Source organism: Mus caroli, unplaced genomic scaffold, assembly GCF_978045245.1.
Source record: "Mus caroli unplaced genomic scaffold, Mus_caroli_1 scaffold_9, whole genome shotgun sequence".
Taxonomy (NCBI): Eukaryota; Metazoa; Chordata; class Mammalia; order Rodentia; family Muridae; genus Mus; species Mus caroli.
In genome coordinates, this window is record NW_028227264.1 from 41,968,697 (window position 1) to 41,996,187 (window position 27,491).

A 27,491-nucleotide genomic window follows, 5' to 3' on the forward strand; every position below is an offset into this window, starting at 1 on the left:
AAAGAGAAACACTGTCTTGAACCCTGCTCCCCCCCCCCAAATTATGTTATTAATGCAGGTTTACAAGAGCTGGAGATCTCTGATGAGGTGTCATCAAGTATAAGGCCACCTCCTGCTTGTTGCGTGCCCTCTAGTCATAGGAATTCATGTCTATATATATATTTGCTTCAGAAAGCCTGTCCAACATTTGCAGGCTGAAGTAAGAGTGCAAATGGAGGCTTGCACACCATATGTCTACATTTTTAAAAAGCTCTCCATCTAGCTAAGAAGCTGTAATATAAAATATGTTATGTCCCATTGCCTTGGAAAAATATCTCTTCAGGAAAATCCAGAATAGCAAGTTTGAATATAGAATTATTTGACTCTTTAAGTTCTGTCTACTTTCCCCAGAGGGCCCTTCTCTGCTTTGTGAGATTTTAGTTGTAGTGAAACATACCTGAGGAAGTCAACTGAAAGGAGCAGAGACTGATGTTGGCTCAGGGCTTCAGAGGCTTCAATTGATGGTCACTCGGCTCCCTTGGCTCATCTCATGCCCAAGCAGAACACTGGTGTAGACATATGGTGGAACAATATTGCCAGCGTCAGAGACAGACAGAGTAAGACAGAGACAGGCAGAGAGATGGACAGACATCAGATCGAGACCAGAAGGAGACTGAGACCAAGGCAGGGAGAGTCAGGTGTAATTTCAATTTTAATTTTTTCAAAACCTATTTTTAATGATGGTTCTTAAATCCTTTAACTTCCCTTTTAACCAATCACCCACAAAAGGTAGTGTGAAAGAATGGATACAGAGGAAGTGGACCTGTTTAGAAAGGTTCTCTGGAGAAACTCCCACCTGTGTTGTCTGGAAATCAGCAGTTCAGTGCACAGGTCAGTAGTTCATTTGATCCACTCACAAGCACTACATGGATATACCAGCAGTCCAGCTTGGTAAAGTCCAAATAGCAAACACAAATCACCAGTGATGGCACTACCTATCAGAAGACAACCAGGTCTCAGCCTTGGCATAAGTCAGCAGGAAGAACCAGGAAGAATGCCAGGAGAAGTTCTCGGCTGTGCTTCTTGAAGTGAAGATCAGTAAAGATTGGAGACCAACAAGCATTGCACACCTAGCTCTATAGGCAAGCCTTGGTCACTGTGCATCGAGTCTTTTTATACTCTTTCCAAACATCATGTGTCCTCCATGTGCCTAGCCTTTGCACATGCACCTTTCTCAGCTGATATCACTCTGCCAATCAGCCCAAGACTGTGGAAGCGGCAGGAAACTGCAGCACACCACCAAAAGTTTTTTCGTGTCTTTCTCTCTATAGAGTCCTGACAAATGCAGCTCAACTACACAATGTAAGGCAGGCCAATACATGTGTGTCATTAGCAAAGAATCCTTCATCACATGTCCTTTCATGTGCTTTAGCAGAACATCCTCTCTCCTGTGTTTGCTTCAGTGAAACATTCCTTCATGAGTCGGCCTTAGCCTTTCACACCTGTGTCCACTTCAACGAAACGTTCCTTGATGTGTTTGCCCCAGCAAACTACCATCCAACTGACTTTCCAAAAGAATCCTTAAGTTTCCACTTCAAGGGAGACCGAGACTGAGACAGAAACAGAGACAGAGTGAGAGTAATAACCTTCAAGGGTCCACTGCAAAGACTTGCTTTCCTCAGCTAGTTCTGCCTCCCTGTCTCCTGACAGCCCACAAATCTATGAATTCATCAGTGAATTAGGCGCCTCATAATGCAACCATCCCCAGAGGCTCTACCTCTGGACACGGTCCATCGGGGCCCAACCTTTTGGGGAACATTTTAAATCCAAGCCACTGTATCTGCTCTCCCCTCAAACTGTCCCATGTACTGAAACACCCTCATTTGAATATTTCATTCTGTATTTACAACGGTCTGCTGGTCATGTCTCGGGCCTAGGATTGAACACAGCCAGGGACAATCCATCTTTGGAGCTCAGTAATGAGAAAATCCCTGAAGAGGGTTCAGGGCACAGGGAGTTCAGGGTCCTGGGTATTAAGGAGAGGTCTGGAATGCGGTGAAGGGCACTGAGCAGACACATTTCCTGGCCTTTGTGATGGGTTCCACTGTGGGAAAATGATGCCCACAGAGGGCAGAGGGAGATCTCCTAAATCATGGGGGGGGGGGTCTAGGGAAGCAGCCCCCTTTCTTGGGTATTTCTGCTGTTTTAGCTTAAGAGCACCGAATCTGTAGGAAGAAGAGACAAAGAACAATTTCTTCTAAATCCTGGAGTTGTTTTCAGACTTAACTTTACTAAACAAGGGCCTTGGTATTTGAAGAAATTTGGTGTGAGGAGAAACTTGCTCTGTGAGGCAAGGGTGAACCACAGGGTCCAGCTATGCAGCCGTGGCTGTCCTTGACTCCTGCCTTTGTCTCCCTAGTACAGGGACTAGACGTATGCACCATCATGCTTGCCCTGAAACAGGCTTTTACTGTAATGAATCCATTTGATAGCAGCATTCTCCGGGTGGGGATGTATAGCCCTCTCTGTGATCAACCACAGGGGGGTACTTATCTTTTCTATTCTAGCAAACGTTCTCAACCTGTGGCTCATGACGCTGCTGACGGTCACACATCAGACACCCTGCCTATCATGTTTCCGTTAAAATTCATAACAAGAGCAAAATTACATTTATGAAGTGGCCACAAAATAATGTTATGGTTGGAGGTCGGGAGAAAAAGAGAAACTGCATTAAAGGATTGCAGCATCAGGAAGGTTGAGGGCCACGTCCTGTGTAAAACCAAGTATAGTTCTAGACTTCATTTGCACTGGCCCCTGTGCCTGCTGGGCTCACCATGTGCTGAGTGAATGATTAGTTAGGTCCATTGACAGCTTCTATTTCTTCCACAGGCTCAGAAATGGAGTTCTTATGCAGGTAAACCCTCCATAAGGATTCTGATGCCCCTTGATTTTAAGTCCTAGGAAGATGGAAGGGTTGACCGAAAGCCTCCTCATCTTAGCAGCTGTAAGACCCCCGAAACTGGGGAGACCTCCGCTCAAGTCCTGGGATGAGCTGGCCGGCACCTCAAAAACCACACCTGATGCAAACTGCAAGAGGTTTTATTGTCAGCTAGCTGAACTCCTGTTGCCATACAGGGCAGGGGAGTTCGACCCCCAGTGGTATAACAGTAGGGGGCTTTTAAAGGAAAAGTGAGGAATTGGGAGGAATTGGGAGGAGTTGGGAGGAGAGTTGGCTACAGCTCCTCTCTGGTGAGGGTGGGGAGTGAGCTGTAGCCCCTCTCCTGCGTCTATCTCCATCTCCGTGTCCTTGGCACAGGGAGCCAGGCAAGTGGCTGGCTAGGTCTTCCTACAATTATTGCATCTCTGGCTGTAAGGCACAGAAACAAAAAGGCTTTTTGCTGGCTATAGAGAACAAAGAGCTTCTTTCTGGATGGATTTTTAGAGCTCAGGGAAAACAAGCTTGGGGGAAACACTTTAAGTCGGGGTCTCACACAGGTGAGCTAAGAAGTAAGGCTAGGTGACCAGGAACCTGAATAATTCAAAGGCTTTTAGAAAACTGCAGTGAGCCAGAATAACAAACAACCAAACAACACCAACACCCAAACATCATGTTCTCTACATGCATGGAGGTGGCAGAGGGAAGGCAGCAGGAGGAAAGGCTGGGAAGGCAGTTAGATGCTTGGCTCAGTGGTGCCAAGAGTTTATAAGGCATTATGGTTTAGAAATGAAGTCTCCCAATGACCCATGAACTGGTGCCTGGTCTTAGTTTGGGTTGCATTGCTGTAAAGAGACTAAGGTAACTCAAGGGGCAACATTTAATTGGAGCTGGCATACAGTTTAGTCTATTATTATTGTGGTGAGAAGCATAGCAGCATCCAGCAGACATGGTGATCTAGAAAAAGTTGAGTGTTCTGCATCTTGATCAAAATGCAGGCAGAAGACTGGGCTCTGCAGGCAGCCAGGAAGAGGCTCTCTTCCTCACTGGATAGAACATGAGCATAGGACCTCAAAGCCCACCCCCACAGTGACACACTTCCTCCAACAAGGTCACTTGTCCTAGTAATATCACTTCCTGTGGGTCAAGCATTCAAACACACGAGTCTATGGGGGACCAAACCTTTTCAAACCACCAGTCTTCAGTGTAGTGTGGGGTGGGCCCTGAGAGATGGTTAGATCAGGCGGCCACTCATTCTTCAATAGATGAAACCAGGGGTTCTCAACTTGTGGGTCGTAACCTCTTTGAGGGTCGAAGGACCCTTTCACGGGGGTCATATATCAGATAGCCTGTTTATCAGATGCTTACATTATGATTCATAACAGGCACATAAGTACAGTTATGAAGTAGCAACAAAAATACTTTTATGGTATGGGGGTCACCACAACAGGAGGAACTATATGAAAGATCTCAGCATTAGGAAGGTTGGGAGTCATTGGATTAAACCATTAGTGACAGCCTAATTCCAGGAAGTAGATCCCCGGGGGAAGTTGTTTTTAAAGGATAATTTGGGACATGGCCCCTTCCTCTGACTCTCACATCTTGGCTGCCATGGTATAAGTGCCATGGTATAAGTTTCCACCTTTGGGACTAGCCAACACCGGCTTTTAGAACCATGAACCAATTTTTCTTTTGATACTTTGCTATAAAAAAAGAATTTTTAAAAATCCTATTCCTTTCTTGACACAAACTTCGTTATCTTGTCTCATGTTGGGGAGATGACTCAGTCTGTACAATGCTTGCCATATATGAAAGAGGACTTCAGGGCTCCGTATAAAAGGCCAGGTGTAATCTGTCCACAATTACAATCTCACTGCTGAGGAGGCATAAGTAGGAAGACCCCTGGGATTTGCTACTCAGCTAGTCTTGCTAAAGCAGTGGGCCCCAGGGTCAGTGAGAGACTACAAGGTGGAGATTGAAGATGACATCTCATGTCAACCTCTGGCTTTAACATGCATGCCCACACAAGTGTGCACACATACACACACCTATATGATATGTAAACAAAACAATTTAAAAACAGTAAAATCATGAGTATGAATTAAATGATCTGAATTCCCTTTTACTGCCCAAATTCTTAGGTTGTATGGCTCTGGTTGGTCATTAAGACCTCTGATGGCAACAAGACTAAGTCCCTCCTTTCCTCTCATGTATAAATGGACCTTATTCTCCAGGTAAACAGAGAGCCTTTGTCCTGAGTCCTTTTGTCCTGAATCACCAGTGACAAGAGTCTTTCCACGCATTCCCAGTAGCCAGCCTGAATGGCCCTGCTCACCTGAGCAGCATGCCTGCAGGGTTTGGTGTCACTGAACATTTCCTTAACTCCACACTAGTTTATCTGAGCATTCACTTTTGTGTACACAGGTCCAGGGATACTCAGAGGGTTGTGTGGTTTACACATGTTTGGCATAATTCAAGGCAGGAACCTGTTTCCTCTGGCCTCTCGTATGTGCTCCCTCCAGCCCCTACACCTCCCCTTTCAGGAAAAACAATTAAGGGGTAACCAGCTTCCATGTATTGTACATGTCTGTTCCACCCCTGCTTTGGGAAATCGTTCCATGCTATAGAACACTCAATGCACCCAGAGGTGAATATAGCCCGGGCAGTGGCTAGACAGAAAGTTCCTCCACCTGCCTGCTCTGTCACAAGCTGGCCCAGGAACCCGAGAATTGAAGCTGTTGGGAGGGGACAAAGCTCAACCCTGTGTGTGTATCTCAGACCCAGAGTCCCGATAACTTGGTATCTTAGTTAGGGTTTCCATTGCTCTGAACAGACACCATGACTAAGACAACTCTTAAAAGGAAAACATTTAATTGGGGCTGGCTTACAGTTTCAGAGGTTCAGTCCATTATCACCATAGCAAGAAGCATGGTGGTGTGCAGGCAGCACCATGTCTATGGTGCTGGAGGAGCCAAGAGTTCCATATCTTGATCTAAAGACATCCAGAAGAAGACTGTCTTCTGCAGGCATCCTGGAGGAGAGTCTGTACCACACTGGGTGGAGCTTGAGCACTAAGAGCCCTCAAAGCCTGTCTACACAGCAACACACTTCCTCCGACAATGCCATGCCTCCTAACAGTGCTACTTCCCATGGGCCAAGCATATTCAAACCACCACACTTGGTGAGTTTCAGAGTGAGGAGGAGGTGACTTTGCTGAGTAAAAATGACAGAAGGAAGCCTTACCCTGTGATGGCTCCTTCCCAGGGGTTCCCTTCACCTTCGTTTCTCATTTCCAAGGGTCCACTCTGGTTCCTCTATTCGACCCTCCCCCCTCCTCCTCCAGCCACTGTGGCCAGCTCATGTCCCACAGATGTTACTCCCCATGACTATTCTGTCTGGTACCCACTCCTACTTTCCTACTTCTCTGAGTGAATGTGTGAGGAAACTGCTCTCATAAGGCCTCAGGAAGGTGAGCGCCTGAGGGCCTCTCAGTTGATTATAAGAGATGAACAGCATTCTACTTCTATAGTCAAACGCTGGATGCGGAATAGTGGATAAGCAATGAAAACTTACTTCTCATCATTCCGATGCCTGGGAAATCCGAAACCAAGCTATGATAGGTTTGATGTTTGAACGAGAGAGGACACTTGGGACAGTGGTCATATGGGAAAGTGGCAGGGTTGAGAGTAATACTTCTCTTGTAAGACCCTTAATCCTATTCATGATAGGGGCGATGGTCTAGTCACTCCCTTAAAGGCATGACCTTTTAATACATTGACCTTGAAGATTAAGAACCAGCATGAGTGTTAGAGGGGCACAAACATTCAATCCGAAGAATAAAGGAACGGGAAAGGACCCTGTGTCCGGGAAGGCAGTTTGGTGGTCTTGTTTGAGTTAGTCTTGGGAGTCTCTTTTTGGACAAAGTTAAAAAGCAGGGCAAGCTTCATCCTCAGCTTACCTTTCCAGAGCATCCGTCTTCATCTCTGTCCCAGCCCTGACCACAGCTCTTTCCTATCAACTCTCTCCACCAATGGCACCCTTACCTTCTCCTTATCACACCAGGGTACAAGCAATGGCTTTGCTCCTTCTCAGGGTGTTGTCACATTATACAGTGAATAAAAGGGTCTATCTGTTGCTAAAGGAATATCAGGGCTATGGCAGCCAATGGGGTTGAATAACATGAAAATGAGAGGCAGGAGTAAAGAAATGTAGAGAGACCATTAAACTTCCCGTGTCACTGATAGGTCAAATTCAAAGGTTGTCCAATGGTCAAAATGGCTTGTTATTTGTTTACCTTCCTGTTATTAGTTTGTTATCTCGGCTATTTTGTTTTGTTTTGGCTCCTTTTAATAGTGTACTTAGAATGAGCACAGGCACTAAGTAAAAAGCCCTACCTGGTTCCTCACTTGGGCCACCAGGCTGAGTAAAACAAGGTGGACAAAAAGCTGGCATTCCTGCTTTCCATTGGTATCCGCCTCCTTTCCCTTAAAACCTGGGTCAAACGCCTCCTTCCCTGAGCATGCGCAGGGTAAGCACTCAGGGCGTCTGGAAACCAGTGACATAATACATCTGCCTGCCTTCAAGGCTGAGGAGTAACATAGGTATGCTTCTGCCGGCATTTCCGGCACCCCTAAAGGTGCCTGAAAGTCTCCCAGTCTCAGTCCTGAACACTGATCTGCTGTCTGTCACCTTAGAATCCAGAGAAAGCAGAGCTTGTCAGGCAGATCAGGCTGTGGTGAGCTCATCCGACGCCACGCCTCAACAACCGTCTCCTTGGAATCAGATGGCCCCCTCAAACAATACAGACTGTTTCAAGCTGTCTTGCAGAACCAGACCTGAGATAATGATCAATCGGACCTCATTCTGACCAATGCTTAGTTATGCATAGCTCTTGCCTCCTGTCTGGTTCCTCTATTTAACCTAAAGCTCACTTCGATCCACTAAAAGGGGCTGAAACGTTTTCCTTATCTTTCCCAAATGGCCACTTTGCTTAAATTCCTTCCCTGTCTTTTCATCCTTACTTATATTAGCATTTGGGGGGTGAGTGTCTGGACTTGACAAGTTGGAACCCCTGAGGTAGGCCTCAGGCCTAGGACTCTGGTTACCCAGAATTAAAATATAGATTATTTTTTTAATTGCCTAAAATTGATAACTAAGATGCTATACTTTAGCATGTTGACTTAACTCAGCAAGGTTACCCTACACAGACAGAGTCAGGCTTTCTTTTTTAACAGGTCACCCTAATCAGTATAACTTGGTAGCAGTTGTTACTCAGGGATATTTAGGTGAATGAGACCTTACAAATCTTCATTCCCTGCTGTGGAGAACGTGGTTCCTAGGCCAACATTGTTGGCATCGTTTGAGTTTGTTAGAATATGCTGACTCCCAGATACCACTTTCACCCTGGAAATCAAACCTTCATATTCTAGTGGTCCCAGGTGATCTGTAAGCAGCCGGCATCCTGAGGTCTATAAGACACACTTGCTGATCTATAAGAACGCCCACTGTACTCTAAGCTCTATGGTACCTGGCTGGTTCCCAGGCTCAGAATCTTTGAACTTGTTTGGAGTAGGTAAGTCCATTGAGTTGTATATTAAGAAAGAAAGAAAGAAAGAAAGAAAGAGAGAGAGAGAGAGAGAGAGAGAGAGAGAGAGAGAGAGAGAGAGAGAGAGAAAGACACCCCCCTCTCCCAACACCCAAGTTTGGGAACCATCAAAAGAGTTCATCTCTTTCTACTGGAAGTGAAAAAATGGCCTATCCAAACTGTGGCCAGGGTAACACCAAGGTTCCATCAAACCAGTCACACTGTTATTTATTAACTGTGATTAAGTAAACTATACTTACAAGATTTGTTCGGAGAAATTCACATTGTTTTAGTCTGTCTAAACAACAACACAACAACATAGACACGTGATTTAGGAAGAAACCCCTCTCACAGCTGTGCCCCCAACACCCCTAGCTTTGGACACTGAGTCAAGGGCCTCTCTCCTTTCAGGCTCTTTATCACTTAGTGTGTCCTCAGATCTCTTCACCTTTCCTTTTAAGGCCTCACCAAGTTACCCAATCTAGGCTTAAACTCACTCTGCCCTCCACATTTATCCTGGATTTGTGATCCTTCTGCCTCAGCCTCCAAGGTAGCTAGAGTTACAGGCATACACCACCAGGCCTGGCTCACACCTCTGGTTTTAAAAAGCAGACATCGGGCTTAGTTGTGGTGGCACACGCCTTTAATCACAGCACTCGGGAGGCAGAGGCAGGAGGATCTCTGATTTCGAGGCCATCCTGGTATACAGAGTAAGTTCTAGGGCAGCCAGGGCTACACATCTGAAAGCTGGAAGAAAGTCTTTGAGAGACACTAAATTTTATGGCACCTTTCTTTATGTTGCCCCCGTAGTCCCAGCTTTTAGGGCTGTGAGCAGCCTTAACAGACAAGGCACCATGCATGACACTGAGCTAAAGTGCAGGCAGAATTCCAAGCTGGTTGTTAGTCATTTAAGAAGAGGGACACGAAACTGAAAAACTGTTTCCATAAGATTGGCCTGTAGAAAGTCTGTGGAGTGTTTTCATGATTAACGATTAAGGGGAGAGGGTCTACCCCACTAGAGCAGTGGCTCCCTGGACAGATGGCCCTGGGTTCTATAAAAAGCAAGCCCACTGAGCCACAGGGAGCAAGCCAGGAAACAGCATTGTTCCACAGCCTCTCCTTCAGCACCTGCCTTGACTTTTCTCAAGGGGAGACTGGCCAGGATGCATAGAGCAAACGACGAACCTTTTCTCCCCAACTTCATTCTGGCCACAGTTTCTATGGTAACAACAGGATGAGCTAGAACTAAGTAGGACAGACACCAGGCTTATCACACACAGACCACCAACAGGACATTTGTAATCTTGTGCAGAAGAGGACAGAGGCATGGTCTCCTAGAAATACAGTCAGCATAACAAGACACTTCGTCATAAGGGCCACGTTAAGTAAGTAGAGTCCAGAAGCCGAGCGAGTACCATTAGACCAGTGTCTGTGATGGATACTGTGAGCTCTCATCTTGATAGGCTCTAGACTCACCCAGATATACCTATGAGGGAACTTACTGAGGTGGGAAGACCTATGTATCCTAAAGGTGGGGGGCACCACTTCCTGGCTGATCACATGCATTTTATACTGTCTGGAGTTCTCCTACCTCCTTTTCCGGCTCTGGATGTGATGTGACCAGCTGCATCTGGCTCTTATCTCTTCAACTACCCTGCTACAACAGACTAGACCCTTGAACATCAAGCTGCAATAAACCCTTCCTTGCTTGCTTTGCTTTTGTCTAGGTGTCTTATCACAGCAACAGGGAACAAGAAACTAAGACACCTCTTTCTGGAACAGTTGGAATGTCCCTTGGGTTTCTCGAATCATGAATAATTAACTTGAAACTGATATAATAAATTCCTAAACTCAAATGCAAAGAAAATATAAACATAATTTGTTATTTAAACGAACAGAAGTTTTACTGTATAGATGCTCTTTAACATTTGCAATGAGGACTCATAAAAAAATACCATGAAAGTCACTGTTACTGGGGGGCTGGGGTCATGGGTCATTGTTTAGTATATTTAAGTCAATCCCTAGCACCACCAGAGGGGGGAAATTCACATTTATTGGGGCATCTTACAGATACAGACCAATACAGATGTAACATTGACCTGCAAACTCCACTTTGAGCTAACAAAAGTAAGTTCTGACCCTAACAAAGGGCTGGTTTTCCTGAATTTTCATGAGGTTGCATTTCTAGAAGGCTTCGTGTATATTAAAATTGTACAAACAAGGCTTTGTTTCTGTGTATGAAAAGAAATTAGGTTCCAGGCTCAGGATTAAGCATAGGCTTTTCACCTGCCTGAGAGTTCAGCCACATTTCCAGTTGTGTGACTTATGCGCTGCTTTCTTCTGCAAGCTGTCCAGTATCATTGCTGTCACTGAACCAGCAGGGCTCCATCCCAGCATTGTGACAGCCAGCAAAGTTCATACACACGTGGAGTGGGTAACAAGGCTCCTTATGAGAAGTACAGGTGAAATAGATAAGTGAGGGTGGGGTGAGGGGGAGGTAGGGGTGGGGTAGGAGGTGGGTAAGGAGTGGAAGGTGGGGGGTGGGGGTGGTGCAGAGCAAACTTCCGCCAGCACAGGATCCCCCCCATCCCGGGGGGATTTGCTGAAATGTAGATCAGGAGGTGTGGGGCAGGCTTTAGAATCTCATCATCTCTACAAAGTCCCCAGACTGAGGTTGCCGCTTTCAGAGGAAGAAGAAAGAGGCAAGAAGCTTGGGTAGAGGAAGCAGACTTCACAAAGAAGAGAATACAAACAGATCTTTGAAGAAAGAATGGCCTGGAGCTGTCAACCTCCCGGACGCCTAGCTGTGGGGAGACAGGGGGTGGGGTGTCCATAGCCCACCCTGCCGAAGCCAGTGAGCGGCCTGGAGCCAATAGCCTCAGTCCCGCTCAGCCTCGCCGTAGGGGTTCAGTCTGGCAGACCCCAGCCAAGTTCATTTCCTTCAATAAATCCAGCAGCTTCCCCTTTGATAAATACTGTCAGAGCTGGAACATGTGGTGCTAACAAAATATGGTTTTAATTTGGGACCCGCTGCACTCACGGTTAAATACTTGTGTATACAATAGCAGCTTCACAGCCAGACAAGTTAATATGCCCGGGCTGAAAATGGCTAAGCCCATGAGGATTCAGTTATACACATTTTTGCTGCTCTGAAAAGCAACCTAATCACCATCATCAATTTTAATACTCCAGGACTTCTCGAGAACGTGGAGGCTTTTAAAGGGCAGCCAGTTTTGCCTCTGCATCCAGTGCAGAAGCCACACATTTGTTTCGCCAATATTTTATATCCACTTATTGTCATATGTTGTTTGACCTTCAGAAAACGGCATGCTGTTTTAATCAACAACTCAACGCGGCATTCAAACTCAACGGTGCATAGCCTCGTGGCAAACCCAGGAGGTGTTGGGGAGAGAAGACGGGGTTGGGGGAGGAAACCAGACTCGGGGCTTAACAACAGCCAGGCTTGTTGTGGCGGGTCTCGGTCCTGGGAACAGAAACTCTCAGTGTTTTTGCCAGGCTTGAGTGTGTCTGCCTTGGAACAGTCCAGGGAGAGGAGAAAACTGGTTAGACCAGTTTCCGCTGTGGCCCTGGCAGTGAGTGGACAATGCTGGTAACTGGACCTCCAGGAGAGCGTGGATAATGAGCAAGCCCGCGGCTTCCAGACAGTGGGTCACAGGAACGGTGTGAGGCCATTTCCCGGCACACCAAGGATCCCAGCACTCAGCTTCCACCATCCTGGGAGACAGAACTAAGAAAGGTCGGCAGCAGGTGTCCTGCGGGCGGTGGGCAGAAGAGAAAGCCAAAAGTTTTGGTTCCTGGAGTCGGGGTTTGCTCAAAAGACCGCAGCTTCCAGGAATAGGGAGGGAAGTGAGCTGGGTCAAGCCCCGTAAACAAAACGAAAACAAAACCACCCAGGAATCAATGAATAGTAAAGGACTGGAGGTTTATTCTTCAGGCATAAAGGGAGCTGATAGGAATTCTTTAACCATCCTGGAGACATCTGTATGCTGCACTTAAGCACATTTTCCCCATTAATTAATTGATTAACTAATTTTAAATCCCAATCGCAGCTCTCCCTACACCTCCTCCCACCTGGCCCTTCCCCCACACTCCATTTTTAAAAGTGTCTTTTCCAGGCCAGTAGTGAATTTCAGTACTAGAGAGCTTGCTTAGCATTCTCCAGGTCCCACACTGTACCCGGGACTGAAAAAAAAAGTATTTTTCCTTTTATTATGTACTTATTTTGAGAGAACAAGACTACCATCCCTTGAGCAACAATTTCCCAGTTAATTATTCTCCATCAAATCCTTTGAAGGAGTCATTAAACTCTGGTATGAACTCCTTTCTTTTTGGTGCTGGGGACTGAATCCAGGGCCTATTGAGAGACACCTGTGACCCTTCAACTCTGGGTGCTTGTGCACAAGTATGTGTATCATTGTAAAATATTATGATACCTGAAAGGCACTGATGGAGAGAGATGGTTTTAATTAATTCATTTTTCTTCATTTTTTTCTTTCTTTTTTTTCTTTTCGTTTTGTTTTGTTTTGTATGAGGATGGGGTTTCCCTGTGTAGCCCTGGCTGTCCTGGAACTCACTCTGTAGACTGAGCTGGCCTTGAACTCAGAGACCTGCTTGTCTTTGACGCCTGAGTCCATGTGCTGCTGGCAAGCTCTGTTTTTGTTTTTGTTTTGTTTTGTTTTGTTTTTTGTTTTTTTCCCCTAAAACAGGGTCTTGCTCTGGGGCCGTTCTGGCTGCCCCAGAACTCATCATGTAACCCAAGCCAGCCTTGTAACTCAAACACGGCAATTCTCCTGTTTCAGTCTCCTAAATTCTGGGATTACAGGTATGCACACCACATCCAGCAATGGACATTCCTCTTTATGATGAAGGCAAGTTTTTTCTGGTCTACTAATCTGTTTTAGTTGAAAGTGTTTAGGCACAACCAATAGGACTGAGTGGATAGGGAGGTTCCCAGGACACCTTACTCTGTGTAAGTCTCTGTGTCCTGTTTTCTCTCATTTGTTGGATGGGGAGAGAGAGGTAATATCCTTGCCCACCTCAAATGTGTTGGTTAGGAACCATGGAGACAGCCACATGAACATTCATTCAGCCTGTTGCTGCCTTTGCCATTGGCTTCTCTTTTTTCTTTGGATTGCTTCCTCACTAATGGAAGGATCAGGAGGGTGCATAGTTTATCTGAGAAAGAATGAATGCAGACTTCTAATGGTATAGAGATTGTGTGCCATTAGTGGGGGAAGGGTTCCCACATATTCATCCCAGCAATGAAATGCTATAGGGACAAGGGGTCAGTGGGCATTTAATACAAACCAAATTGAGCAAGTAGAACAAGCCTCTAATTGGAAGCCTGGATTCCACATTAAAAGCCATTCTGCACCTGATACCTTTGAAAGATACCGCTGTGGCATCTACATTTCATGGATTTACTCCTAGCAGGCCCCCAAGCACGCTATCCATAAAGCACTGATCCAGCCTGGCACCTGCTTCCTGCAGCCCGAGCCCAGGGACTGATTGGGCAAACTCAGCCTTCCTTTTGTAGGCTTTGGGGCTCTGATATGTGCACATTTTACTCCCTCCTGGTACCTCAGCTCCATTCTCCTCCAGTATCCCTTTTAGTGAGCTGTTGGCCTTTCTGCATTAACGGACTTCAGCCCTTCTTAGTAACTAAGAGCCAAGATTGTCATCAGAGAATGCCCCTTTACCCACAGTTCCAGAGGGGCAGATGTAACTGAACTCCTATGAATGTGGGTGGAGCATCTGGGCGCTGCCTGGGCCAATCATTTCATCCCATTTCATGGCCATATGATTGGTCTAGACAAGAGCCTATGAGAGATGGTGATGTTTTTTTTCTCCCTCATTTCTGTTTTGGGTATCTGGGAGGATGTAAGCATCTCTTGTCCGTTAAGGGCCATAGGAAGCCAACACTAATTCTAACAGTGTAGTAGCCAGAGCTGAAAGTTGAAATGAAAACAACAAAATCTCTGCACCAGCTAGGGACAGCTGTACACACCTTCGATCCCTGCACTCTAGAGGGGAGAGGCAGAAGACCCTGTGAGGTCAAGACCAGCCTGGGTTATATAGTGAGTTCCAGGCCAGTTGGTACTGTGCAATGAGACACTCTCTCCAACATGAATAAAATAAACTTGTGCATGTATGAAAATATCACAATAAAACCCATTATTTTCTAATGTCTATATCTATCTGTATACATGTACATACATATACACATACACACACATACAAACAGACTCACACACATACCATACACATATATATACTTATACCTATATGTATGCCTATGCATATACCTATATAGATATATGTGTATATGCATACATATGTGTTCTGATAATACTATCTGAGCCCAATTATTCCATGGAGCCAGCCCTATCACAAATCTTCACCTAGGTCCTTCTATAAATTCTGTTTTTAGCTAAAATTCATGGTAGGTTTTCTATTGATTGCAATAAGAAGACAGACACACCCAACTTTCCTTTTTTTTTTTCTTCTCATTAACCCACATTAAAGAAACATTTCCAGAAAGGTCATCCATTCTCAGTTATGCAGCTGATGGTGCATGCCTGGGATACCAGCTACTCGGGAAACTGAACCTGGAAGATTATATGATCAAGGAATGCCTGGGTTATGGTATGAAGCCAAGGCCGGCCTAGGTGATTTAGTAATACATGAAAATAATTTTTATTGATAAAACAATAAGTAAATAAGCCCCCAAATAAAAAGTAAATGGGATTAGAGATATAGCTTGGGGGTTTGTTCAGTTACCACCACTTGAGGACACAACAAACAGGACTGGGGAACAGGAAGTAGAACCCCACAAGCAGACAGAACAGTTCAAGGATGAGTCCTTAAGCAAGATTTTAGCTTCAACTATTCATCCAGTAAATATTAAGTCCCTGAAATATGTTGTTGCAAAGAAACATGGGGAAACATGCTAGAGCAGACTTTTCCCATAATTATGGAAAATAAAGGCTTCACTTTAATCTTTTGTGCTAAACTAGTTTGAGCTATCCAGAAAAAAAACAGACAAACAAACAAAAGATCGCAGATGCTAGCAAAACTATTCTAGATCTAGTATGAGTGGAAGACCTTAAGTCAGTGTATCTACCTAGCTCTAAAATGAGTCTGTGATGGTGGGGGCATTGGTCAGGGATTCCTTATTTCTGTAGTTGAGAAAGAAACCCCCGTCAGTAACTGAGTTATATTACCATTTATTTTGTCACTAAGTGTACATGGGCCAGTCCATGCAGCCACTCTTGAGACTCTCTGCACCCTGGGGCTTTCTCTATCTACTACTGGATAGTTTCTTGTAACAAGTTGAGATCTTCCAGGTAGCAATCTGTGTGCTGAGGCAGCTCATCAGCAGTTTAGGGTGACATTAAACGTGGTGTCTGTAGCTGGACATAGCGGCACACATTGACACAACCAATTATAGGGAGAACCAAACGTTCTAAGCCATCAGCCTGGACTAGATGGCCAGTTTCTGTCCAACCTAGACTACATGGTGAATTTCTGGCCAGCCTGGACTATGTGGTGAGACCAAGTCTTTAAAAATCTATGATTTAAAAACAGATAAGTATGTAGGTAGATAGATAGCTAGGTGATAGCTAGATAGGTAAATAGATGACAGATGATAGAAAAATAGATAGATAGACAGACAGATAGACAGAGTGATAGATATTGACTAGATAGATAAAACATGGACTTATTGTACCCACAGCACCACCTATGAAATACCCAGGGCTCTAACAACAAAATTCAAAGCAACTTGCAGGATGAGACCCTGATTTTGACAAGCTGGGAATGATGGGACGAATACTGGTTGAATGGTCTCCAGATGGCGATGACTTCTTACACAACTAATCTAGACCAACCTGTTTCTGCTAGAGGAAACAGTTCTGAGATGCATTCTAAGAGAGCTAATCTGCTCTGCAGCGTAACCACACTTCCTGGAGAACGAGGGAAACCGAACAGTGACAGACACTCGCTAGTTGTTCAAGGACAGGTCCCAGCTCACAGTCTAAGAATTAGCAATCATGTTATGGGGAGACATAAAAGACTTTGGAGGGAGGTAAAGGAAGAGTTGGTGAATTCATCTTACCATTTAAATGCCAGCTTGTTTCTCTTTTCCTTTATATACATACCAACATGTCTCTTTTTCTGAGGCATGGTCTTATTATGCTTTTGTTTTTCTTACTGTTAGCTGCAGAGTTTGTTTAATTGGTCTAATTGGAAGTCTTGGAAGCTCTGTGCCATCAGTTTTATTAGTAACAGATGTCAGTTACCCTGCACGTACCTGGTGACCTTGGAGATACCCCAGCTGTTTATCAAGTCCATTCATTGCCCAGATGTGCTTAGCATGGGTGGAAGAAAGAGTGGAAATCCCCAGAAAAGTGAGGAGAAGGTGGAAGGGCACAGAGAAAACTACTGGGGGACAGTAATACTAACTTCAATATCAAATGACATTGACAATCTCTGGTGGTGTGGTGGTGGTTTGTGGCGGTAATGGTGTGAATGGTGGTGGTGGTAATGGTGGTCTTGGTAGTGTGGTTGTGGTGGTGGTGGTGGTACTGGTGGTAGGTGGTGGTGGTGTCAGTGGTAGGGATTCTTTTCAAACCACAGTGTTTGCCAAACTAAGAAATAAAAGAGGCAAAAGTAAATATCATGCCAGGTTTAGCAAACAGTAGCTGAAAGAAAGCCAAGGTCAGCCCTGAGTGTGGAGAAAATACTGCTGGTTAGGCATTGTTCTTTGGAGCCAGACTGCATAGTGTCACCACAGCATGTGAAGGACACTTATCTTTGTGAAGCAGGAACCGTGCCTTCTGGACACAGACATTGATTCTAAAACCATTCAATTAGTGTTCCTTTCCACAACCCGTGGCCCGCACACACTCTGGCTGACGGTTTTGCTGTCTCTGCTCACATCAGGAGCCCTGATAGCTCACCCTTTGCAATTTTCTCTTTGGTACCTTTGTTTCCTTGTCTGTGTTAGAGCTGTCCTTACCTATCAGACGTCATCTTTCTTGCAGCCCCAGTGTTGTGTACCAAGATCAGGAAGCAAAGGTGTTGTCTCTTAGGGTGTTGGTGCAGCTTCAGAACATTGCTGTCACCTGGCCAAGCATCATTGTCCTTGCTCACTGGCCTGGTTACTCTCTCTCCTTGCCAGAGAAAAGCCTGCTGCTACTGGGCTACAGAGAGTCACGACCTCAGGACACAACCCCACCCAGCTCAGCTGCAACCTTGTGAAAGGGAATTAAGAAAAAGCTTAAGAAGGGAAGGCAACAATCAGAAACAGAAAGTTGATGAAAATGTATTGAAGGAGGGGGCCAGCAAGCAGTAGAACTTGGCAGCTTTGACCATATGGAATCTCCCTCCATGGCTAAGGAAAGCTGTTGAGGTCAGATATATGTCATGGTGTCCCTGCGTGGATACCTAGAGAGGCCATTGTGTGAAGCTGTGAAAGTGAAGCCTGGATTTATTGGAGGTCCCAGGATGTTAGAGTTGCCAGAGACATGGAGTATCTGTTGAGAAAAGCTGCTAACAGGCAGTGGAACCAGCCCGAGAGAGAGAAGTGTGTTGCAGTCAACACAGCTGAAAGGAGTTGGAGCTCTGAAGAGTGATTTGACATCAGACGTGGAGATGCAGACTTTGAAGTTTGCCCCACTGGTTTTCAGTCTGGCTTTGGTCCAGTATTTCCTTACCATTCTCCCTTTCCTTCCCTTTGGGATGGTAACGTATTATCAGTGCTAGTGGTATGTTGGAAGTATGTGATCTACTTTATGATTTTTATTTTATAGAAGTTACAGTTAAGTGATTGGAACATGCCCCCCTTTTTCTATTACACGATCATCAGCTTTCTGTTTCCAGTGGTTTCCTTCACTGCCTAAGCTTGGCTGTCCTGGAACTTGCTCTGTAGACTGACCTTGAACTCAGAGATCTGCATGTCTCTGTCTCCTAAGTGCTGGGATTAGATGTATGTTCCATCACACCTTGGCCTCAGCCTTTCTTTTCCTTTTCACAAGATCTCTAAATTCTGGGTTGTAGTTCATTCCAGATGTAGTCAAGTTGACAACGGAGAACAGCCATCATAATCCATCCTTTGACAATTTGACACATAATCATATCTAATTATGTCCGAATGAAAACAACAACCAGGTCATAATAATGCCTAGATATAATTACTCCTTGTTCAACTTTGAACACATAAACAATACGCTTAGCTGGGTGGGATCTTGCCCTGAGGTCACCAGTCCCACAATCTGTCTACCTCCTTCAACATGGGATTCAGCTCCTTTGTACTTCCTGGTGCACCTTTAACACTTGAACCATACATTTTGGGTTTTTTCCTTTCTAAGTTTGCTATGCTTGATCAAAACACTCCTCATAAGAGTGAACTACAGGGCAGAATCTAAACTTGGTTGATTTGAGATTCCTTTGCCAATGTAATTAATCTGAATTTCTTCACTTTACCTTCAGGCAGACTCTTCAGACAAGGGCAAAAAAATCCACTCTTCAAATATCACAAGAAAAGTCTCTAGGCCACATAGTAAAATTCTTCTCCTCTGAAACATCTAGCCAGGCTGACCGGACAAGCCAGGCACAGCCAAGGCTTGCCTTGATTTAACAGCTCCTCCAGCTGGCTGGCTTTGTCTCTTACTCCATCATTAATATTGTCTCTTTCCAAGTACTCATTGACCTCCACGGCCCCAAATCTCATGGTAGCCCTTGTTCTCCCCATTTTGAGGTTTCTTAACAGACTCTAGCAGTGTTGATTATCTCTTCTTTGGGGTAGCAGTGATGGGATACTTTTCTTTGTGTGTGTGTGTGTGTGTGTGTGTGTGTGTAGCAAGTTCATATGAAGACTAGAGGTTAAAGCTGGATGTCATTTCTTAGGACCCATCTATATTTAAATTTTTTTAAAAAGATGTTATTTATTCTATTTTATGTGTATGAATATTTTAGTTGTGTATATGTCTGTGAACCATGTGTATGTGCCTGGTGCCTGCAGAGCCAAATGAGGCCATTGGATCCCTTGAAACTGGAGTTAAGGATGGTTGTGACCTGCCATGTGCGTTCTGGGAACAGACGGGCTAGGTCCTCTAGAAGAAATCCAGTGCTCTTAGGCACTAAGTTCTCTCTCTGGCCTGTCCATCTTTTTTTTTTTTTTTTAAAGATATCTCACTAGGAGCTGCGGGCCCTCAGTTAGAGTATGCTAGGGGTATGCTAGGGTAGGCTGGCAGTCCACTGAGCCCAGGGATCATTGGTCTATCTGTACCTCCCAGCTCCAGGATTACAAGATCAAGCCACGTCTGTTTTTCACAAGAGGATCAAACTCAGATCCTTTTGCCAGCCCTTTCTTGACTAAGCTAGCTCCCCAGCCCCAAATCTAGTTTTTTCTTTTCTTTTCTTTTCTTTTCTTTTCTTTTCTTTTCTTTTCTTTTCTTTTCTTCTTTTTTTTCTTTTGGAACCCAAGCTATCATCCCCTCCTGGGGTTCTCCCTTCTTCCTGTTTTTTTTTTTTTGTATGTGTTGTTTGTTGCAGGATACTTGGTCACTATGAACCCTGAGACTGTGTTATTTAATGGAAAACACTGTGTTTAGTTGTGGTGTGGCTCAGCCTTGTACATACCTTAAATCCAAGGGCTTTCTGTGTGAATATTGCGGACAGGATCAAATAAGGTCAACCATAGGTCAAGAGGAGGAACAAGTAACTAGTTAACAGGAAGTGAACACAAGATTATTAAGAAAAAAGAGAGTAAGAGGGAGTCAAGAGGACAGAGAGGAGGCACAGGAAGTAGAAGGGAGGGACATTCAGTTTGAAGGAGTTTTTTTGAGACTATGATTCTCAGTGGGGTGTCTGTTGAGGAGGAAGGTCATCTGGGAACTGCTCAGGCAGATTTCTAATTTTAGGCTATAACAAAGAAGTAGGCTTCAGGCATGAATTGACTTTGGGCTAGGACGGGGAAGTAGGCTCAGATACCTTGGCCATCCTAATAAGCCCTTAGAAACAGTGATCTTGGAACTCTGTTTATAGCTTTGCTTGTTCCTTGACTATTTGTGTTTATTTTCTTGCTTGTGGCTTAACCTAGAACTGACCTTATTATTTGAATGTAATTAAAATGGTCTAAAAACAGATTGAGAAAAAATAAACCTGCCTTCAGTCTCAGAATTGACTGAGGTCATGCTACAATGTTGTCTAATTGTCTTTTTTTCTACTTAATCCTCACTCCTGCACTGGAGAACCTGTTGACTGACTGAGCGGGCTTGGTCAACCGTAGATTCAGTTTCAGCAGAGTCTTCAGCGGGAGTAAACCATATTTGCCTGACAGTGGTGGGCATCTCATATAGCTCACATGGGAAGATGGCGCTGTGCAGTATTTTAGGAGACTAAGCCGACAGAACTGCCACCTTTAAAAAAGCATTGTTTATGATACCTACATTATAGCAAATGTATATTTTCTAAGAAGTCTGTGTAACCTGGGTGTTCTTAGCAGAATTATTTGTGCTAGGGGAAAAAAGTTAAACAAACAAATATATATGGCACTATATTCTGGTTCCTTTTATTTCTTCTGTTTGTCCCTCAGGTGAAAACTGTCACGGTGCTTTCATTTGATACTGCTACAAGAATCTAAGCCCTGCATTTTTCCTCCAGAGAGGTTCTTGGTGTTTTTGTGTTTCTTTTGTTGGCCCTGTTGAGCGGTTGGTCTCTTATGGACTTGGAGGCAAGTTATAGATGGTAACTTTTTATCTGTTGGAAGCAAGTTATAGCTGGTTAACTTTTTATCTGTTGGTCTGCTGCTTGGATTTTGAGCAGGGGAACATTAAAAGGTTGTTTTTTTTTTTTTTTTTGTTTTTTTTTTAGAAAAACCTTTTAAATCTGTACTCCTTTAATTCTTCTTGTGTTGTCTGGGAAGGATTTTCATCCTTCTGCCTTGGTCTCTTTCTTATTTTATAGTGTTATGTCACACATCCTTTTTATGTATCCAGCCTATCATGACTCTTGTAAGCCTTGCTGTGCCAAATGCATTCTCACTTGAGAGTGGAAAGAGTAATTACGCCATGACTTTAAAAGATTTCTAACACCGAGCGAGGCATTTAATGACGTGTTTGTGCGTTATCAAACTGCTCAGGTTATGTTTGAGTGGACTAGCAGCTTGACTTGCCCCGGCTTTCTCTGAGAAAGACACTGAAGGGGAGGTCACAGTTTTTATTTTTGACTGGGACACTGGTGAGACAAGGACCACATTTGGCCAGCTATGGGTAGGATGAGGTTGCCATCCCTCTGTCTGTAGTGGATGGCAGCTGTGGTGGCTAACGGAAGGGATGCAAAATGACGCAAAGTGTTTGCTCAGAATATAAGCGCAGCAATCACTTAGTAAAATCATTTGGCCTCAGCAACAAGAAAATGAAGTCATTTTGAAGAAACAAAAATAAAACAAAGAAACAAAAATGGAGATTAGGTCCACGTGGGGGCTGATGTCTCCTTGGAAGGAGTGGTCACAAATTTTTGATCCTCAAAAGCAACCACATATTAAACCCATTTAACTAATTTAGACATGTTTGCCATTTACCACAAAGAAAATAAATTATAGTGGGCTGCGGATGGGTGACCAGAAAGCCAGTCCCCCTACAGTGGAGGGGGCTTGTCTTATGTAATCCGTGCGGTATGCCAGTCCCCGAGGTCTCCTTAGCCTTGTGAAGCTCTTGTTTCAAATGAATACCCATTTTGTGAAATTTTGTATAATTTTTTTCCCTAGAACTACCCTGCTCAATTATGGCAGAGTAGATTCTGCTAATCACAGGCTGCATAGTTTGAACACTGAGAACAGTCATTTGGATGAGTTTTTTTTTTTTTTTTAAACATGCCCTGGGGTTCAGTAGAGCATTAGGGAAGCTGTGCTGGGGAGGCTGACATGAGCCCCTTCTTTCCTGCTGATATGTATGAATCTCCAGGAGAATGGCATCACAAAATGGACCAGGTTTCTGGGTTCACCCAGACAACTCCCTTCATTTTATAGATGGAGAAATAAGGATTAGGGGTTGTGACTTGCCTGAGGTCATAATAATATATTCATGACAACCCCAGACCAGTTTTCTTCCCATCAGACAAAAACGCATGCCCCCACCCCCACCCCAAGGCAGGCTGGCCCATTTCAGCTGACTCAGACATTTTTTATCAACTCTTCTGGATCTACCCCGTGCACCACGCTTGTCCCCGGACTTACCTTCTTGCTTGCTTGCTCATGATCTCTCTCGGTTTTTCCTGATGACTTGGCTTTGGGAACAGTGGGGTAAAGGTTCACAGACTTGTTAGCTGGAGACAGGGTTGCCGCCAAAGAGTGAGAAAAGGGTGTCTCCATATTGAATTGACCACTTAAAAAAAATCCCCCAGCCTTAAACAGTGTCATCGGCCTTTGAGAAGCTCCTAGGTTCTAGGCACAGTGCTCCCTGTGTTTAGCTGGGGGGTGGGGACAGGAGATCGGGGACGGGATGGGACAGGATGGGACAACACAGCGGTGGACAGGCAGACAGACATTTGAGCAGGAATGGCATGCTTGGTTATGATTTTCTTCCCTCTGAAGTTCCCGTCCTCTACTACCTCTACCCTGGACTTCCTGGGACAGGTGTCACTAGACTGTGAGGCGATCCTGGAGTAGTGAGGACTTACTAAGAATGACAAACTAGAAAACTTTAGGCACAGGATCTGTCCCCCACCCGAAACACCCTGTCATTGGGCCACACCCTCAGCATTATATAATCTCGATATTGAAGTCCATTTGAAGTAGGCTCAGGTCAGTTTTCTTTCCTTTCTCCTGTTGCTAATGATATGTTAGTGTGAGCTCGCAGGTGTCACACCCAGGGCCATCATGCACATGTGACAATTGTCAATGTTTGTTCCCCCTTCCTGACATTACTGACTTTACTTTAGAGATTTCCTTTTCCTTTGTAGGTTACATGGTGTTGGCTCAGGTACCTGCTCCTCCCTCTAGGAGTTCTGCCTCATCTAGATCTGAGGTTTGCTGAGGTTTTCTGGACCCTTTAGACACGAGCAGGTAACAGAGGACCTCAGGGGCGGGGGTGGTTGTCAGGAAGGCTCCTGGAATGCTAGTTTCTTCCTGGGTCCTGCTCATTGCTAGGTCTGGAGCTTTATTCTCTAAAGTCTGTCAGTAACTACATACCTTTCAACACATCATTTTTCCATTCTGTCACTTGCAACCAAGAGTCTTCATAGGAGATCTTTTTCCTGCAGGACCATCAGATGTCAGATTACAGTGTTGTCTACAAATGTACACACCGCTGTGATGGTTTGCATATGCTTGGCCCAGGGAGTGGCATTATTAAGTGGCGTGGCCTTGTTGGAGGTGTGTCACTGTGGGTGTGGGCTTAAGACCCTCACCCTAGCTGCCTGGAAGTCAGTATTCTGGTAGCAGCTTTCAGATGAAGATGTAGAACTCTCAGCTCTGCCTACACCATGTCTGCCTAGACACTGCCATGCTCCTGCATTGATGATGATGGATTAAAAAACTCTGAACCTGTAAGCTAGCCCCAATGAAATGTTGTCCATATAAGACTTGCATTGGTCATGGTGTCTACCCAGAGTAGTGAAATCCTAACTAAGACAACCAGAGTATTCCAGAATTAGCCTAGGTTAGCTCCTTCCCCCTAGTGGTATAGTTCTGAACACTGGCTTTCTTTTAGTTGAAACTTACATTAAGTATTTCTATAGTTTTCTAAACTCCAGCTTATTGTTAGGGCAAAAGACTTTGTTAGCACTCCAATGTCTCAGTTGCCACTCATAAGAAGGGGGCCTCCATTCTCCTACCATAACCCCTGGCTTGGTAATCCACTCCTCTGAGAAGATTAATGTATTACAAAATGTTTGTCTACTAGGAGAGCTAAAATTGAAAACACTAAAAACACGCACTGTTTCTAAGGATATGAAAATGTCTGATATTCACACATTTGCTAGAAGAGGTAATGTAAAAACAAGCACCCAGGAAGGAAGCTAAGGCAGCTGGGTGACTGCTTCAAAGTTAGCCTTGTTTCAGTAAGCAACAAACAGTATCATCATTTTGGATCTCTGGCAGATTTTAGGAAAATTAAATGTGTTTATATAATTTAATAATCATATTTTTAAGGTATATAACCCAAGGGGGGGAAATTAGTGTATAGATACATAAAATCTTATACTAGAACATTCATGGATGCTTTAGTTAAAATATTCCAAAACTAAAAATGGCCCAAATGTCTATCAGTAAAAGAAGAATGATAAAGAAATTGTAGTTCATTCATATAATTCTCTGCAGCATAGAAATGGACAGGTTACTGGTACACATGTACATGTATAACACACACACACATGTATGTGTGAATCCACAGAGAATTTTATTAAGCCAAAGCAGTTAGGACCCCACACAACACCATTTGTATGAAACTGAAGAACAGACAAATTCATCTCTGGCAGCAGAAGTGAGGGTTCCCTGGGAACTATATCATTGACTCTACATGGCTACAGGACTTTCAGGGTGCCCTGCCCATAGAAAAAGTCATTAGGGATGCGAACATGGCTCGGCAGTTAAGAGCCCATGGCTGTTCATCCAGAGGATCCCGGTTCCCAGCACCCAAATCGCAGCTCACAATCATCTCTAATTCTAGTCCCAGGGCATCTAACGCCCCCTTCTGACCTCTGAGGGTATCAGGCTCATGCTGATATACATGAAGACAAAATACCCATTCATATAGAACGAGTAAACATTTTTAAAAGTGTGAAGGAAAAAGAAAAAGTTATTAAAATGTATCCTCTTCAGGTCTATAAAAATTAGAAAAGATGAAATAAGAAAATAATTACATTGATAACCGCATTCCTTTTTTTTTCTCTTATACTGTTAATTCTGTAGCCTGCCAAAATTAGTCTCATTGGGAGAGTTTGAAAGTTTTCTGTGCCTCCCCTCCATTCTTTGTTTAGAAAGCCAAAGAGCTTTTCATCCTTTCTGGGAGCATTTTGATGTCCAAAGGGGGGGATCATTAGGCGAAAGTAATGATTAACGCACAGAAATGACTAGCTTAATGGGTGGGCTTTCAGGCACCAGTAGAGGAGTCATTTTAGGTTAAAAGAGGGTCAAGAAAAGCTTCCAGACTATTGCAGACTGAATGTGGGAGATGGGTTATAAACTCATATAGACACTTCTGTTGAGCCCTAGGTAGAGTCAGAAGCCTTTGGTCTTCCGTTTCTGTGATGGCAGAATCTGTCTACTTCTTTCCAAAAGACAGGACGAAGACTTCCAATTCTTGGGCTACTCCTTCCTCTTGAAACTGGTAGTGGAAGTTTCTTGGGGGCAAAACAAGAGGCTCCCCAACCTTGCAGCAAGCTAGAGTGGGAATCGGGAAAAGAAGAGCGGAGGATACAGTGCAGGGGAAGCTGTACAACAAGAGACATGGTGTGTGTAGGTCTCTATGCCCTAGAAAGAGGGGAGACAGCAGAGGAGAAGAGAAGTCAGCAGGAAGTAAGGGAAGAGTAGGTGGTGTGGGTGGAGGGACCCAGAAGCAGGCCCTGAACACCTGTGAGACTTCTGGCCCCTTGTCTTCCTCTTCTGTTGCTGTAACAGAATGCCCCAGACAGGGCACTTCATAGACAACAGACATTAATATAATAGCTAATGGTTCCGGAGGCTGAGAGATCTGAAGAGCATTTCACCAGCCTGACCCTGGTGAGGGTCTTCATGTTGTGTCATCCGCGGCAGAATGCAGGAGGGCAAGAGTCCATAGCAAGAATCCAAGAGGTGCTGGTGTGTCAGTGTAACCCTTTAATCCCTGCACTCGGGAAGGAAAGGCAGGCAGATCTGTGTGAATTCAAGGCCAACTACGCAGTGAGTTCTGGGACAGCCAGGGCTAGGTAGAGGGACCCTGTCTCAAAAATAAGTAAATAAATAAAATAATAAAGGAAATACAAGAGAATCGAATTTACTTCTGTAAGCCTACTTTCAACATAACCAACCTACTCCTAGGATAGCATTAGCCAACTCACAGAGGCAGAAACGCCATGACCTAATCACCTTAGAAAACAAACCAAAACCTAAGCAACAACAAAACAATTCTTCTATAATGTGGGTGTAACCAGGGATGACTTCAGGATGTCAGGACTCTTGGCAGGCACCAAGAGTTGCCTTCACTCCACTTAACCATCTCACCAACTACAAATATATAGTCCCAAGTTGTCTCCCAACTTGTGATCCTCCTGCCTCCGCCTCTTCAGCACTCACTACAGGGACCAGCCTAATCAGCTTTTATTGAGTGCCAACTCTTGATTCTTGAATCGATTTTTTAATATTTGGATGCCTTCAAACCAGTGTTTCTCACGGAGTTTCTGAGCAGTGTAGCCTCTTGGCCCATTTGGTCTCTGAGCCCTTCCTCCTCTGGGCCTTCAACGGCACAGTGGTTTTCTTAAAGTCCCATCTGATTACGTCCTGCCTCTACTTAAAACTGTTCATCAGCTCAACATCACCTTTTCTTTAAAAGTCCCAAGCTCCTCCAAGAGCTTGTCATGTCTCATCTCTGTGTGCTCCTCCCGCCTTGTTTATTTTGCAAATAATGACTATGTTTAGTAAATGTTAGTTTTAATCTTTTCTCTTTAAGAACCTTAGGAGGGTATTGGTTGTATTTACACAACCCAGCTTCAGGAGGATCTGGTGTGCAAACCTAGTGGGCTAGTGGCCCAGGTGGCCCAGAGAGAACTCATTTGCTCAGCCAGGATGGCCTGTACCATTGCCTGACGAGTGGGGATGAATAGCTGGGGCAACCTTACTGATGTCTGAATAAGGCGAAAGATTTTAGCCTCCTATGCCCTGGTCTTGACGATGTACTTTCTTCTCCACATTGGATAGCTCTAAGACCCATTTCAGATGCTGATGTTATAGCCCACTTGGGCTTGGGAAGGAGGTAGGTTTGGATTTCTGTGTTT